The sequence below is a fragment of the Megascapheus bottae genome, chromosome 15 (assembly GCF_031878675.1).
Source record: "Megascapheus bottae isolate mThoBot1 chromosome 15, mThoBot2.hap1, whole genome shotgun sequence".
Taxonomy (NCBI): domain Eukaryota; kingdom Metazoa; phylum Chordata; class Mammalia; order Rodentia; family Geomyidae; genus Megascapheus; species Megascapheus bottae.
Window position 1 is genome coordinate 31,470,590 of NC_143523.1, and position 15,603 is coordinate 31,486,192.

General features: G+C 36.7%; 1 protein-coding gene and 1 pseudogene across 19 annotated transcripts in view; one reads left to right on the forward strand and one right to left on the reverse strand.

The window, feature by feature from the left end:
- Sgms1 (sphingomyelin synthase 1) overlaps positions 1-15,603 on the forward strand; it is a 244,916-nt gene that overhangs the window by 144,385 nt on the left and 84,928 nt on the right. For 15 of the 19 annotated variants that reach the window (XM_090346337.1, XM_090346330.1, XM_090346342.1 and 12 more), the window contains 2 exons: positions 206-247; positions 4,646-4,769. The exons of 1 other annotated variant lie outside the window; for it this stretch is intronic. The gene's annotated coding sequence lies outside the window, so the exon portion shown is untranslated. The remainder of the gene's footprint in view (positions 1-205; positions 248-4,645; positions 4,770-15,603) is intronic. 3 more of the 19 variants (XM_090346345.1, XM_090346347.1, XM_090346348.1) reach the window with 1 other exon arrangement.
- On the reverse strand, positions 10,241-10,766 carry LOC150054132 (large ribosomal subunit protein uL23 pseudogene; annotated as a pseudogene).

Genomic DNA, 15,603 nt, shown 5'->3' on the forward strand with positions numbered 1-15,603 from the left:
GCAGATATATATTTGACTTCGCCTAACAGCAGCTTACTCTGAACCCAGGGTAGCCAGAAATAAGCCAGGAAGTACAGAGAAGTTCCCTTCCTTCCCTATGGATATAATAAGATAAGAGTAGTAACTACTTTGATTTTTAGTTTTGATTTTCTATCAGAAACTCATTATAAGAAGAATGCCCTTTAATTTACTTATTTTCTTCTAGATTAGAAGGAGATTAATGAAGAACAGTAACAACATGGGTCAGGTAAGTGGATTTCTAATTGATACAGAATTTATATTTTCTGTGTATTCCCAGTGAGACGATCTAAATAGTTCTTTCTGGCCGCATTGTATATGTAAGAAATATTTGGGCCAGGTGTTGGTGACTGAAACCTGTAACCCTAGTGGCTCAGGAGGCTAAGAGGTAAGGAAAGCAGTTTATAGCCAGATAAGAAGTCCTTGAGACTCTGATCTTCAATTAACCACCATAAAGCTGGATACAGAGCTGTACTTAATGTGGTAAAACACTGTCATTAAGTAGCAGAGCTCAGGGATGGTGTCCAGGCCCTTAGTTTAAGCTTCAGGACTGGTGCATGCGCGTGTGTGTGTGCACCCCCCTACACACAGATGAAATAATCAAAGATATATGTATATCATTTAATTAATTTAGTTACACATGTATATTGAACAACCATGCATTTATATAAAACAAAGTACTGTGGAGTACTTTTAAAAAGTACTACAACAGGTTCTCTTCCTACACTGAAGATTTTTTTTTTTTTAGAAGAGAGTCACATTTTTTTTAAGCATTCAATTTTTTTTCCACAGCATGTGTTCACTTTGGCTGTTAGTGGTCCAGCACTTGCAGAATTTATGCATGGTGACTGGAGATTCTATCCCAAGCTATCAGTAACCATTTGCATAATGTTAGGACAGTTCCATTGTTCTTTAACATTGAAGATCTCTACTGTGTAACAGGTTGTAGACTTGCTTTGTTAAATCAATCTTTTTCTCCTTTTCCTTTCTGTCCTTACCCTTTTACCTCTCCTAATTCTCAGATAATTCCATGTGCAATGTTAATAATTCAAATAATATTAAATCTGTGTTTTGAACTTTCACTGCTCTTTTGCTTAAAGCTAGCCCTTCTCAGCTCTTAGTTATTATTTTCTAGTGTCTACTTATCTATTTCTAAACATCATAGTACATGCTTTATGTGACATCTATTGATTAAAAAAATTTAGGTTTATATATTGATTTGTTGCTAAGGATTTAACTCTCATAGGCAACACTTTGCTAGTCCTGCCTCCTTCCCTCCCTCCCTCCTCCCATCTTTTCTCCCTTCCTCTCTCCAAGGTTCTATGTAATGTATCTATTTAAGTTATTTTTCCTTGATATTTGAAGTCAGAACCTTGGGCTTTGTAGACACTCTACCACTTGAGCCACGCCCCAGTCTTTGTTGATTGGGTTATTTTTGAGATAATGGTCTCAGGTGTTTTGCCTGGGCTGGCATAGACTGCAGTCCTCTTCCTCATGTTTCCTCCTCGTGCTTCCTGCATAGCCAGGATGACAGGTTCCTGCCACCATGTCCACTGTTGTTGTTGAGATAGAGGCCTCACTAACATTTTGCCCAGATTGGCCTGCAACCACAATCTTCTTGATAGCTTACTGAGAAGATGGGATTAAAGATGTGGTCCACCATTTGTTTGTTTTAAAAATTGGGTTATTTGGGGTTTTTTTGAGTAGTAGGAATTCTTTATGTTATCATTAGATACAGGGTTAGGAGATAGCTTCTTATATTCAAATGGTTTTTAAATTCATTTTTTTCTTTGGTACAGAGTATGGAAACCAGGTCCTTGTGCTTGCGAGACATGTACTCTACTACTCATCTAGAACCCTATCCCTTTTATTTCCCTATTCTGTAGCTTACTTTTCACTTGAATGTTTGTTTGCTGTGTAGAGCTGGTTTTATTTGATTTAGTCTTAGTTGTTTATTTTGCTTTTGTTACCTGTGCTTTTGGTGTCATATAAGAAAGAAAGCCATCATCTAATCCAAAGCCATGGAACTTTTATTCCTGGGGTTTTCATAATTTCATATTTACTCATATCTTTAACCCATTTCTGAGTTAATTTTCATACATACCATAAAATAAATTTTTTGTTTGTGTATGTGCTTGAACTTAGGGTGTGAACACTGTCCTTGAACTTCTTTTGTTTAGGGCTAGTGCTCTACCACTTGGGACACAGCTCCACTGGTAGCTTTTTTGGTAGCTAATTGGAGCTAAGAGTCATGGACTTTCCAGGCTGGCTTGGAACCATCACCTTTAGATCTCAGCCTCTTTAATAGCTAGGATTATATGTGTGAGCCACAGGTGTCCAGAAATATATATATATATATATTTTTTTTTTTTTTTTGCCAGTCGTGGGGACTGAACTCAGGGCCTGAGCACTGTCCTTGAGCTTTCTCAAGACTAGAACTCTACCACTTGAGCCACAGCACCATTTCCAGATTTTTTCTATATATATATGGTACTGAGGAATTGATAACCTAGGTCTTCATTCATGCCAGGCAAGAACTCTTACCAAACTCCTGGCCCCATTGGAAATATTTTTTATACACACTTTAATCATTGTAATTCTTTTTCAGTTCTTCCTGTCCTTCTGATAAATGAAAAGCTCCCTTTACTGAGCTTGCCTTTTTTGCATTTCAAATTTAGCAGTTGTCTCTTAATTCCAGCTTCTAAATTGTCTATTGTCTATTCTGATAGTGTCTGTTCCTTTTGGTTTTATGAATATTTTTTTCTTTTTTCCTTTCACTTTAATAGGGACATTGAGGGAATTTAGGATAAACAGGTTCGTTCTATTTGCCATTTATGACCCCTAACTTTATATTGCTTTTAAAACAATATTTGAAAGACTTTTTAGAAGAATGATGTATTGCAAATCCTTAGGTTCAACCTCCAGAAATAATTGTTACCTATATTTGTTTCTTTTTCTTAATCAGTTGGTCACATGACCTGCAAGCACCTAGAGCTGACATTAATTAAGTTCACTATCCCAACATTGCTTAAACTGTGAATATTGTCATATGAATATGATACTTGGTGATGTTTTGAATTTAAGATAATATTCTGTTTCCTTTTTATTGAGGTAAAACTGCTTCATCGTTGGGTTTATAAATTATATATTGGTATCATGAGGGAGTGATATTCTTTGTGTAATGTACAAACAAACATTGAGTATTGCTTTGAAACTTTAATTGAACACTTTTGAATTAAGAGAATCCTAGATTTAAAAAAATTAATGTGGCAGCTGCTTTTTGTAACTATATTTGATTATTTACAGATACAATATAACTTCATATAAATAGGATAAAAAATGAGTGGCTTGGTATAACTAGGCTCTGAACAAATACCTAGTGGTGATTTCACTGAAAGGGTGACATTGATCAGGATGAACTGTATTCATAAACTATTTTGCACAGCTACTTAGGGATAATAAAAATATACTTAAAACAATTCTTTGTAGAATTAAGTCTGTTAGCTTATTCAGGCTCTCAGTTATTTTATTTTCTATGTAGATGTCCGTATGATTTTTTTTAAATTTTAGTGTCCAACAATGACTTCAAGGAGTCCATAATTCTCTGGAAGTGGGGTAGTGGAACAGCTTTTCTTTCCATTTTTGTTTCTTTTTTACTTTTTGGTATATGGAGATGAAACTCCATAGGGCATAGTTCATGATAGAAAGTACTCTACTGCTGAGCTCTACCTACTCAGCTCTTAGTTTTCACCCAGTACTCAATTGTGCAGGCCTTATGGATGCCTGAGAAGGATTAGGAGTCCACATAGCATAGATTACTTGTGTGTGTGTATGTGTAAGAAAGAGAAGAGAGAGGGAGAGAGAAATGAATTACTGACTAAATGAAACAGAATAAAAATCAGTCTTTCTTAGATTCCATTTTCTTTCACATGTAAATACAAATATAGATGGGTAAATGAATGGTGGGAGGAGTGACACTGATTAAGCTTGATTGTCTGTGTAAATTGACATGTTGAATTGAAACTTTGTAGAACTATTTAAAGATAGAAAAAATATTTAAAAATCATAACTATATGCCACTTTTGTTTTTATCATATGTAAAACATCCTTCCTAATAAGGCACCTACCCATTTACTTACATATGCATGGGGACCCATCTGTGCACATATGTAGGCATGTATATATTTAAATATTACTTTTTGAAGTTAATATGTTGGTAGAGAGATAACTTATCTTTTTGTAAGATAACTTGTAAATAAGGTAACTCAGTAGGTGGCTTTGTTTTCAGTTGAAGTATTTGTACTTAATTTATGGTAATTATTTGTTGGCCATTGTAGTTAGTTGATAGTTATGTGAAAGGAGAAACATATGTGATAGAGGACTAACAAAAACTTTTAATTAAGAAAAATGGAGATTTATGTGCAATTAAGGGCAATGAAAATTTTAAGGCTAACAACAAAAAATGAGAAGTAGGAGGTGGCGCAAGCCCAGTGTAAACTTTTCTTTCCAAGTTAATTAAGACATACGTTTCATCTCAATTGGGCTCTGTTGAACTTGTAAGGACTTTTTAGCTTTCAAATTTTATGATTCCACTTTGAAGTTTGCTTAAATTGCTCCTTTGTTCTAGGCACACCATTGAGTATCTGGTTGGGCAACTTATGAAATACAAGACAAGACCCTGCCTCAGGAAGCGTACATGAGAATAATTTTAAAGGACCCTATTGATAGATGCAAAACAGTAGCTGTCAGAGGTATGTAATAACTCAGAGCTTGAACTGAACCTGGTGTGGCCTTCTTGATTGGACTGAATGTGGCTGTTCTGAGGAATTAGAGATTGCACTTAGGCCTGTTGTTCCCAAAACATGATGGTGGATGGGGGAGGACATCACTTTCCACTCCTGGAATAACTGATTTAGGCAAAGAATTGAAGGACAACAAAGAACCTGGAGATTATATTTCTCTTCCCAGATGAAAGTGATAGGAAACTTCTGGCCAAAGATTATTGATTTCTTTCCTAGGAGTAGAGCATTTCAAATGGAAGCTCATCCAACGTGTGCCCTATGAAAGAGCTGCTATTATTAGCTTTCTTCTTATCATAGAGCATCATTCAGGCTGGTCTTGATTGGGCAGTAGCTGTGCTAATTCACAGTTAATCATGTGATTTGTATCCTTATCCTGTTTTGTCAAGTGAAATGCCTGTCAATTTTATCTTCTTCACAATGCTTATCATCAGAATCATACTATTGTTTCATGTCCTGTGGCCTTTAGTGGATGCCTGGCTTTTGATGCTCCAGGTCCTAAGCTCATGTCATGCTATATGTTAACTTAGTCCTTTAAGTGTTATTTTTTTTCTTCTCCTCTAATAATAAGGGACACTTTAATTGTTCCCTGTGCCAAATATATTTGCATCTTTGGTAATTGCGCCATGGTGAAGCATTAAGTAAGTCCCTCTTTGTGCATGAGGAAATCTGAGGTTCCATGTAATTATCTTGCCTGTGTTTCCCAAAGAGAAAGATGGAGAGAAAGGACATAGCATAAGTTAACAATTTAACAGCATTTGAAAAAAATGTGACAAGGAAAGTTGGCTCATTTAAGGGATATATGGGTGTTTTGCATTCTTTTATATAGGAATTTTAAGACTTGGGACATTCTTTCTATTACATTCTATTACTTTATATATTTACCATTTCCTGTATTAATATGAGAAACTATGATAGATATAAAGAATAGATATGAAATAGCTCATTTCTCCAGAACCTTTTTCTTTCAAAATATTTAGTGAAAAGATGTCTATTCATATATTCACTTAGAAATTTTAGCACCTAGTTATACATCATAAGCTAATATTTAACCATATCTACTTACAAGACAGATGATATATAAATATAGTAGTTTTCTGCACTAAAATAATGAAATCCCAATATTATAACCTATTTCTTCATAACTAAAGGCTAAAAGTAATTTTTAGGGACTAAACTTTCTTCTTTTTTCTCTTTCTCTTTAGTTATATTTCTTTTTCTTTAAAAAAAATCTGCTATTGCTTAGCACAGTGGCTCATGCCTGTAATCCTAGCTACTCAGGAGGCTGAGATCTGAGGATAGTGGTTCAATGCTAGCTTGGGTGCTAAAGTCTGTGAGACTTTTCAGTTAACCACTAGAAAACTGGTAGTGGCACTGTCGCTCAAGGGGTCAGATAGTAACCTTGAACTGAAGGGCTCAGGGACAGCGCCCAGGCCCAGAGTTCAAGTTGCAGGATTGTGGCATCTAAAAGAACCAATTTTGGAAGCCCTAGCATGGTTAGAATACATGACAATAACAGAGACACAGGCTCGTATTTCCCTGTTCCTCTAGGCACTCCCTCTAACCAGAAGATGTGTAAGAACCTGAAGATTTCCTTGGGGGACCCTGGACTGAGCACTCTTTTCCCACTCTTCTCCCTACAGGCAGGACATAGAGTTACTGCTGCTGTTATTCTGCAGCATCTAGCTGCATGCATATATATTTGGGGTGAATTAAACCATATGAGCATTTTTACTTTCTTGGCCAGAATGAAGGAAAAATGTCTTAAAATTCTTTTGAGACAAAATAATTTTCAATGATAGTGCTGTTTATTGGTTGTGTGATTTGGATATTAACTACTTAAGTGACTCTTGAACTCAGCATTTGAACTTATTGAAATATTTTGCTTATGCACTGCATCTATATCAGTAAGAACCCAGCTTAATGAAATAGTGTAGTGTGATTTTTCTCTCGGAGCCAGTTAGTGAGGATGACTAAAATGTTAGTGTGAAAGTTAAACAGGTTAGCCTAGGTAAAAGCATTTTACTTTGTGCAGACCATTAATTGTTTGCTGTGTAAGAAAAGGGTTAAGTAAGCATAGGTTATAGCTAATTGATTCAAGTGATATTCACAGGAAACACTTTCATCCCAAAGATATTTGCATATTCTGGGTAAATTTTAAATGCTAGGAACAAAAACAAGCATTTGGTAATCATTGAGTTATCTGACCTTTTGCAGTGGTGCCATCTAATTGCACTTTGTGTTTTCTTTTAGTTATAACTTTTATATTTCCTTTTTTTTTTTTTTGCAAGAGCCTCATCTTTATTGCCCAACATTGGTTGTTCATGTTAGCATTCCTCTGGGCCTTGTACATTCTGTGGGTTTATAATGATATATAGGGCTGGGTTTGGGGGGAATTTGGTCAAATACAGAGGAACCTCAAGAAAGAGGAAATGATGCAAGATAGGAAAGTCAGAAGAGTCTGTATTTTCTCCGGGTAAGAAAGGTGTTTGAAGAAGCAGCAGAACACCTCTGGCCCATGTTGCTGATCAGTTACGTGACCTGAGAGCTGACTTGCTTGGGCTGATTTTGAAATGAGTGATTTTAAGTACTGTAGAGAGGACAGAGTGGCTCAAGAGATGGAAGGATTTATATCATAGTTGAGATTCCTAAGAGTACAACCTGGTTCATCTTATCTCTTCATATTGAGGCATGTGCTCTGACCCTGCAGGCTCTGACCATCCTTCTGGTTTACTATGCATGGGGAACACAGGCCTGAGCATAGTGGGTATAGGATGTGTTGTCAGGTACAGCTGCCTAATCTCCTTTGATGTGGACAAGATCAGTTGGTTTAAAAAAGAAATATCGATAAAAGCTCTGTGATACAGCAAGGTGAATCTAGTTGATAGTACATTATTGTCCTGTAAATTGCATTTTAACTCTTCTTGCAACAAAATCAGTGTGCAAGGGGATGTGTATGTTAATTTGCTCAATATAGTCCTTTACAGAGTATGCATAGATTCAAGCAGCATACAAGATAAAGATGGACTATATTTGGCAATTAAAAATAAATAATTACAGATGAGAAAAAAGATGTGTGCTATTTTTCCCTAAGCTAATCAACATGAGTATGTGGAGAAAGTTACTAAATTAATCGTTTACTTTAAATTTTTTTTTGTTTTTCTAAAGGAGTAACTGAATTTGTTATATTTGCTTTTTAATTATTATTCATCAGTAAATAAACGTTATATTTTTGAGGGAAAATCATTTACTTTCTAAGCAGGGTCTTAAAGTTATATTTTTTGGCATGCAGCATCATCTCCAGCTTGTTGTTTGAGATAATGTCTTAGTATAAACTTTTGCACGTATTGTCCTTGAACCACTGTCTTCCTTCCTGTCTCTACCTCTCAAGTAACTGAGCATGTAGGCCTGTTCTTTTAGTATATAAAGCAGTCAAAAATCTTTTGAAGAAATAAAGAAAACAATTGTCAAATTTGTGCATGCACTGGTTTTTACTAGGGCTCCTCGTTCTTTTCTATAGATTCAAATTTACATCAGCTTGTCATTTCTGTTCAGCTTAAAGAACTTCTTGGAACATTTTTTCACAGTGTGGGTGTTTATTGGCAATCACTTCTCTCAGTTTTTCTTTATTTGAAAATAGCTTTTTTCCTCCTCACTTTTGAAAGGTAATTTTTGTTGTTTTATAGACTTATAGCTCACTTCATCCATATCCTCCTTCCTTTTGTCTAAAAACCTTGCTTATTGTCTGTCTGCTAGCCTTCTGTTTCTAATGAAATGTCTTCCATTATTCCTATTACTATTTTCACTTACATAAAATGGTCTTTCCTTTTTAAAGATTTTTGTTGTTACGTTTAGATTTCAATTTTGGGTGAGGTCTTCTTGTGGTAAACTTAGTTTCCTGCTTTCGGTTTAGTACCACTTTAGCTTGATTATGATTAGGGTTTTTACACATAAATTTCTTTTGCCCATACTTTTCTTTACTATGCCTCACAAGACATGATAGTCGGTTTTTTTTTTTAACCATGCCTCACAAGGCATAGTAGGTCCTTAAAACTCTTAAAATATTTTTTCTTTCTATGAATGCATAGATTACACATCTAGAATCTAGATCCAAAGTGCTCCAAAAGCTCAACCTCCTCCTCCTCCTCCCCCTCCTCCTCCTCCCCCTCTTCCTCCTCCCCCTCCTCCTCTTCCTCCCCCTCCCCTTCATTCTCCTTCTTTTCTTCCTTTTTTCTTCCTCCTTTTTATTTTTTGGCTAATTCCATAGTTTCAACTCAGTGGCCTCATGCTCACCAGGGTTGCTTGCAATAAGGCTGGTGCTCAATCATTTGAGCCATGCGTACAATCCAACTTTTTGCTGCCTATTTTGGCATCTTACAGAGTAGAAAACAAGCCAACATAAAATGTGTCATACCCCAGGAAAAGTAAGAATTTCAGTTAGAAATGGAAATTAATATTCTCAGGATTGGTACTATTTAGGTGTGTGTATGTCCATACTGGGACTTGAAATCAAGGCTTTAGTACTGCTTCTTACCTTTTTTCTTAAGGGTTGTGCTCTAAAACTTGTGCTACAACTCTGCTTTTGGAGTTGAGCCTCAAGGACTTTCCTGCCTGGCTGACTTTGGGCCTCAGATCTCAGCCTCCTAAAATAATTACTGGCATCCAGTCATTATTTTTCAGTGACAGATTATGGGGAAAAATACCTTTGTGGCTTTTATTGAATTGATCTGAAAAAAGTGGCCAGCTCTTTTTTTTCATATATTTTTTATTGTAATTAATAGAAGGGTTATATTATATTCGCCAGATAGAAGGTGCATTACTTCACATACATTGATACCCTTTCTCGTGTCTTGGTCCCCATTTCTCTCCCCCACCCCCGCCCCTCATCTTGTTTTCCCCATTCCCTATCCGACTACAAATAACCAAATATACATATATACAATATATCAGATAACCAGAGAAATACGGTAACAATATGAGATAACCAAGGGACAGCAAAAGAGATGAGAGGTAACACAGTACATTACAGACAACAATCACTCATTATATGGCTTTCGTTTCTATATCCTGGAGGTCCTTTCACTTAGCATCATTTTATATGGCCTTATGAATCTACATTTTGTTCTATTGTAAATCTCAGCTGGGAGAGCCCAAGATTTCTACTGATTATGACAAATGAGGGAAACCATTGAGCCTATGTTCCTTTGAGTTTGGCTTATTTCACTCAATATGATTTTTTTAAGTCTTTCCATTCTTTCTGACAGCAGCATAGAATTCCATTGTGTATAAATACCACATCTTGTTGATAAGTGGACAGCTCTTAACTCTTTCAAATTTAAGGGCTATCTTCTTACTAACTAGACATAGCTATTTTTTTTAGTGGGAAATAGATGTATATTTATAAGTAGCCAGCTGGATGCAGTTTAGATGATTCCAATTTTGTTGGCAATATCTAGAGCATCATAGTGAGGAGCTAGTCAAACATAAGCCTTCTTCGCTCCATCAGGTCTGATCAGGGTATTGACCTTATCCATATCAATGTCATAGAGTTTCTTCACAGCCTGTTTGATTTGATGCTTGTTGGCTTTGACAACCACAATGAACACAAGTGTGTTGTTGTCTTCTATCTTCTTTATGGCTGACACTCAGTGGTCAGGGGAACTTGACAATCACATAGTGGTCAAGCTTGTTTCTCCTCAGAGCACTCCTCTGTGGATATTTGGGCTGTCTCTGGAGCTGCAGGGTCTAGGGCTGCCGGAAGGTGAGTGAAGTATGTATCTCCTTCTTTTCATGGCTGTGGACGCCTTCCAGCACTGCTTTCTTGGCTTTCAAAATGTTTTCGATGGCTTTGGCTTTAGGAGGGACAGGAGCTCCCTTCTTTGTTTTCTTGGTGAAAAGGCTAGACCTAGCTATTTTCACTATCACATTGTCTATGGGGCAGGCAGTCATACCAGTAAAAGACATAGCATATGATTTGCAAAACTTAAAATATTTGCTGTCTAGTCCTTTAACACTAACACTTATCTACCAATAGCCTTAACCCAGAGCCGGTGTTCCCATATATGATTAGTATTATTTCTCTCTTCTTTCTTCCACTGCTTTCTCTTATCATCCACTGCTTGTCTTCTACTTGTCATCTTCATTGTCTAGTTGCTTTCTTCTTGTTTGTCTTGTTATTCCTGTTCATGCTAATAATTCCTGGGACTGACAGTCCCTTTCTGTCATCTCATATAGTGCATTTTTGCTAGTTTATATTTTGGCCCTGATCCACTTAAAGTTTGGTCTCAAAAGGGTTTCCTGTTGGGTACTATTTTGTTTTCATTCAAAATGGCCCAGAGGAAAAAAATACAAGTTTTGGCTGTATTGGAGTAACTGCGTTCTAGGCTAAACTGTCCTGCTTAAGAAGTAAGTTGTCATTGTGCTTCTTTGAACTTCAGTTCTTTTTTTAAATTTATTTTATTTTTTAATATTTTTATTGTAATTACTAAATGGGTTACATGATATTTGCCAGATAGAAGGTGCATTAATTGACATATATTGATACCCTTTCACATGTCTTGGTCCCCATTACCCTCCTCTCCACCCCACCCCCCGTCTTGGTTTTCCCCCCTTCCCTAACCAATTTCAAATAATCAAATACAAATAAATCCAATATATCAGATAACAAAGTGAGATACTATAACAATATGAGATAACCAAGGGACAGCAAAAGAGATGAGGGATAACATAGTACCTTAACAACAACAATCATTCATTATATGGCTTTTGTTTCAATATCCTGGAGGTCTTTTCAATTAGCTTCATACTATATGGCCTTATGTATCAAGGATTTGCTCTACTGCAGATCTCTGCTAGGAGAGCCCAAGGTTTCTACTGATTATGACAAATGAAGGAAACCATTGACTCACTGGCTTACTTCACTTAATATGATTTTTTCTAAGACTTTCCATTTCCTAACAAATGGGGCAATGTCATTCTTTCTGACAGCAGCATAGAATTCCATTGTGTACAAATACCACATCTTGTTGATCCACTCATCAACTGAGGGACATCTAGGTTGGTTCCATATCTTTGCTATGGTGAATAGTGCTGCAATGAACATTGTTGTGCTAGTGGACTTAGTATGCCCTAGTTTCTGGATGGTTGGGTAAATGCCAAGTAGTGGAATTGCTGGGTCATAGGGGAGCTCTATGTTTAGCCTTTTGAGGCAGGTTCTTTTGAAAACAAGGGTTTCTTTCCTGCATCAGGGTTGTTAGAATGCATATGTACCCACTGTTTGCTCTTTTTTTTGTGTAGCTGAGTGCTGTAGCCCTTCCTTCACCATCACGTATCTACAGGTGTTCGTGATGAAATGAGTGGTGGAAAAAGTAAAACTTGTTTTTTGGTATTATTATTATTATTATTATTATTATTATTATTATTATTTTTGCCAGTCCTGGGCTTGAGCTCAGGGCCTGAGCACTATCATTGGACTTTCTCAAGGCTAGAGCTCTACCACTTGAGCCTCAGCACCACTTCCAGTTTTTTTTTTTTTTTCCTATGTATGTGGGACCAAGGAATCGAACCCCGGTCTTCGTGCATGTTCGGCAATTACTCTACCACTAGGCCAAACTTCCAGCCCCCAAACTTGTTTTTTATTTTTAATTTTTTTCTTACATAACAATACTAAGGAAATTATTCTTACTATATACAGTTTGAATAGAAAGGCTTGAAATTCAAATTGTCTACACTAAGAAAAAAATCCATGATAATTGAATGAAAGCCATTTCAAATGTATTTTTAAATTGTATTTTGAGGGTGATAGGAGAGATCAAATGTAAATGTAGAAATTATAGACACAATTTCTAGATAACTGAGTTATGGAAGGTATTTTGTTGCTGTTCTTTCTGTGGAAGAAGTATGAGGTAGAGTACTACGAATACAGTTTTTTTTTCAGGCTAAACATAACACACTTTTCCCTGTTTTGTGCAAGTCATGAGACTGTTCCATAATGTTTAGGGTGCTTCTGTAATGAATGATGCGTGGCTGCATGTTCTTTAGGTGGCAGGGATACAGTATTTTGGTTTCCCTCGCATGTGGCTGAGGAAGTAGAGAACTCCTTGCTTCTGAGATGCCACTGGCCATGGTGACTTAGATGAACAAATGTATCTATGCCTATGTAGATGTCTCGTGAGAATGGCTGATTGTGTTCTTACATCCCTTTGAAGTCTGCTTTCCTTTTCTGAGAAAGAAATATTTAGTATTTTCTACAAAGATCACTTTGTGTGTATTAAAACTTAATCATGTGGCCAGGAGTTTGGCCTAGTGGTAGAGTGCTTGCCTAGCATGTATGAAGACCTGAGTTCAATTCCTCAGTACCACATACATAGAAAAAAGCCAGAAGTAAGTACTGTGGTTCAAGTGGTAGAGTACTAGACTTGAGAATGCCCAAGGACAGTACTTGAGCCCTGAGTTCAAGCCCGGGACTGTCAAAAGAAAACCTTAATCTTGTTAGAGTTTTGGGGTGCCAACAACCTTCTTTCTTAGTTTTGAAACCAATGGATAGATCAATGGGAGACCACCAGATAGAAATTTAGAAATTAAAAGCTTGTAGGAGGACAGCAATCCAATGGTTTCCTGGTGTTTTGTGCTGAAGTGAGGCCAGTTTCCCTCTCATACTATGGGAGGGAGCAGCCTGGAGTGTACCCCATTGATGGCCAGTCCAGGCCTTCTCTACCACTCATGGGTGGTACCATTTACTCCTTGTCAGGAGAAGGCTGGACTAACAGTCACTCATCCAAATGAGACCTGGAAACCTGGGGAGGCTTCCCACGCAATCTTAGTTGAATGATACATGAATGCATATTCTGCAATGTTGGTACATAATTGTGCCAGTTTTCTTATCAACTTAAAGCCAGGTAATAATAGTGATATTCTCCATAGTGCTCTTCTCCAGCAATCAGACAGGTGAAGTAAGTGTAGCATGTGATAAAACAGTAGAATGTACTGTTTTTACCTTTAGAAATGCTTGCAGTACTGGGCCAGGAGTATGGCCTAGTGGTAGAGTGCTCCCCTAGCATGCACAAAGGTCTGGGTTCGATTTCCCAGAACCATATACATCAAAAAAGCTGGGAGTGGTGCTGTGGCTCAAGTAGAAGAGTGCTAGCCTTGAGAAAAAAGTATCCAAGGACAGTGTCCTGAGTGTCCTGAGTTCAAGCCCCAGGACTGGCAAAAAAAAAAAAAAAAAAAGAAAAAGAAAAAAGGAAAGAAAAGAAAGGAAAAAAGAAATGCTCGCAGGGGCTGGGAGTTTGGCCTAGTGGTTAAAGTGCTTGCCTAGCATGCACGAAGACCCGGGTTCGATTCCTCGGTACAACATATATAGAAAAAAGCGGGAAGTGATGCTGAGGCTCAAGTGGTATAGCTCTAGCCTTGAGAAAGTCCAAGGACAGTGCTCAGGTCCTGAGCTCAAGCCCAGGATTGGCAAAAAAAAAAAAAGAAATGCTCGCAGTACTTAGTAATGTTAGTGAAAGCATTAACATATATTTAAGATGTTCAGGTATTAAATGATAGCCAAGCTTAATAACCTGTAGAGGTTTAAGCTCATGATAGAAAATAAGCCTTTATTTTTCTTTGCTTTGTTTTTAACATGTATTTCTTTCTAATACTAAGAAAAGGACTTAGAAGGAAAATGTTGAGTGAAAGGCTATATTAGGTTATTATTATTATTTTTTGCCTGTTGGTCCTAGGGTTTGAACTCAGTCTGGGTGTTGTCCCTGAGCCTCTTGGTGTTTTAGACTATCACTCTACCATTTGAGCCAGGGCACTGCTTTCAGCTTTTACTGAGTAGTTTATTGGAGATAAGGGTCTCCTAGCTTTTCCTGTTAGCTTTGAAGAGATCCTCAGATCTCAGCCTCCTGAGTAGCTACAGTTATGAGCCTTGGGTGCCTGCCTTGAAAGGCTATTTTCACCCCTTAATTGCTTTTTAAGGTTGCTGGAAGTTTTTTTTTTAATTGAAGAATTTATTAACATTGATTTTTACATCATATTTCAAAATGCTTGTTTTAACAAGCAAGTATTCAAGAAGGGAATCTCTATATACAATCACTGGCACTTAGATTTTAGAGCATAATTAAAATTAAGCTGAGGGTTTGTGTATTATAGATACATATTAATATATGTAATAAAACATAAAACATTACATCTATAGAGTATATAGCCCATCATACTTAAAAAATACTTAAAATCTACCCCTTTTCCCAGGCACATGATGGAAATACTTTTCTCTGCAGTGGTTATTTATTCTCTTGTGTTTTGCTGTTTCTTTTTTTTTTGGGGGGGGGGGACTGTTTGGTTTGGTTTTGGTACCAGTCCTAGGGCTTGAACTCAGGACCTGGGTGCTGCTTCTCATTTTTTTTTAATTCTTTTTTTTTAATTGTAATTAATAGAAGGGTTACAGTTATATTCACCAATTAGAAGGTGCATTATTTCACATACATTGATACTGCTTCTCATGTTTTTGTCCCCATTTCCTTCCCCCTCCCCCCTTCCCTTTCCTATTTCAAATAAACATATATATAATATACCAGATTACAAGGTAAGATACTATAACAATATAAGAATAACAAAAGAGATGAGAAATAACATAGTACATTAAGAACAACAATCATATATAGCTCTTATTTCCATATTCTGGAGGTCCTTTCATTTAGCCTCATCCTATATGGCCTTATGTATCTAGATTTTAGCTATTGTAATCCTCTGCTAGGAGAGTCCACAGTTTATAGTTATTACAAATGAGGGAAACCAT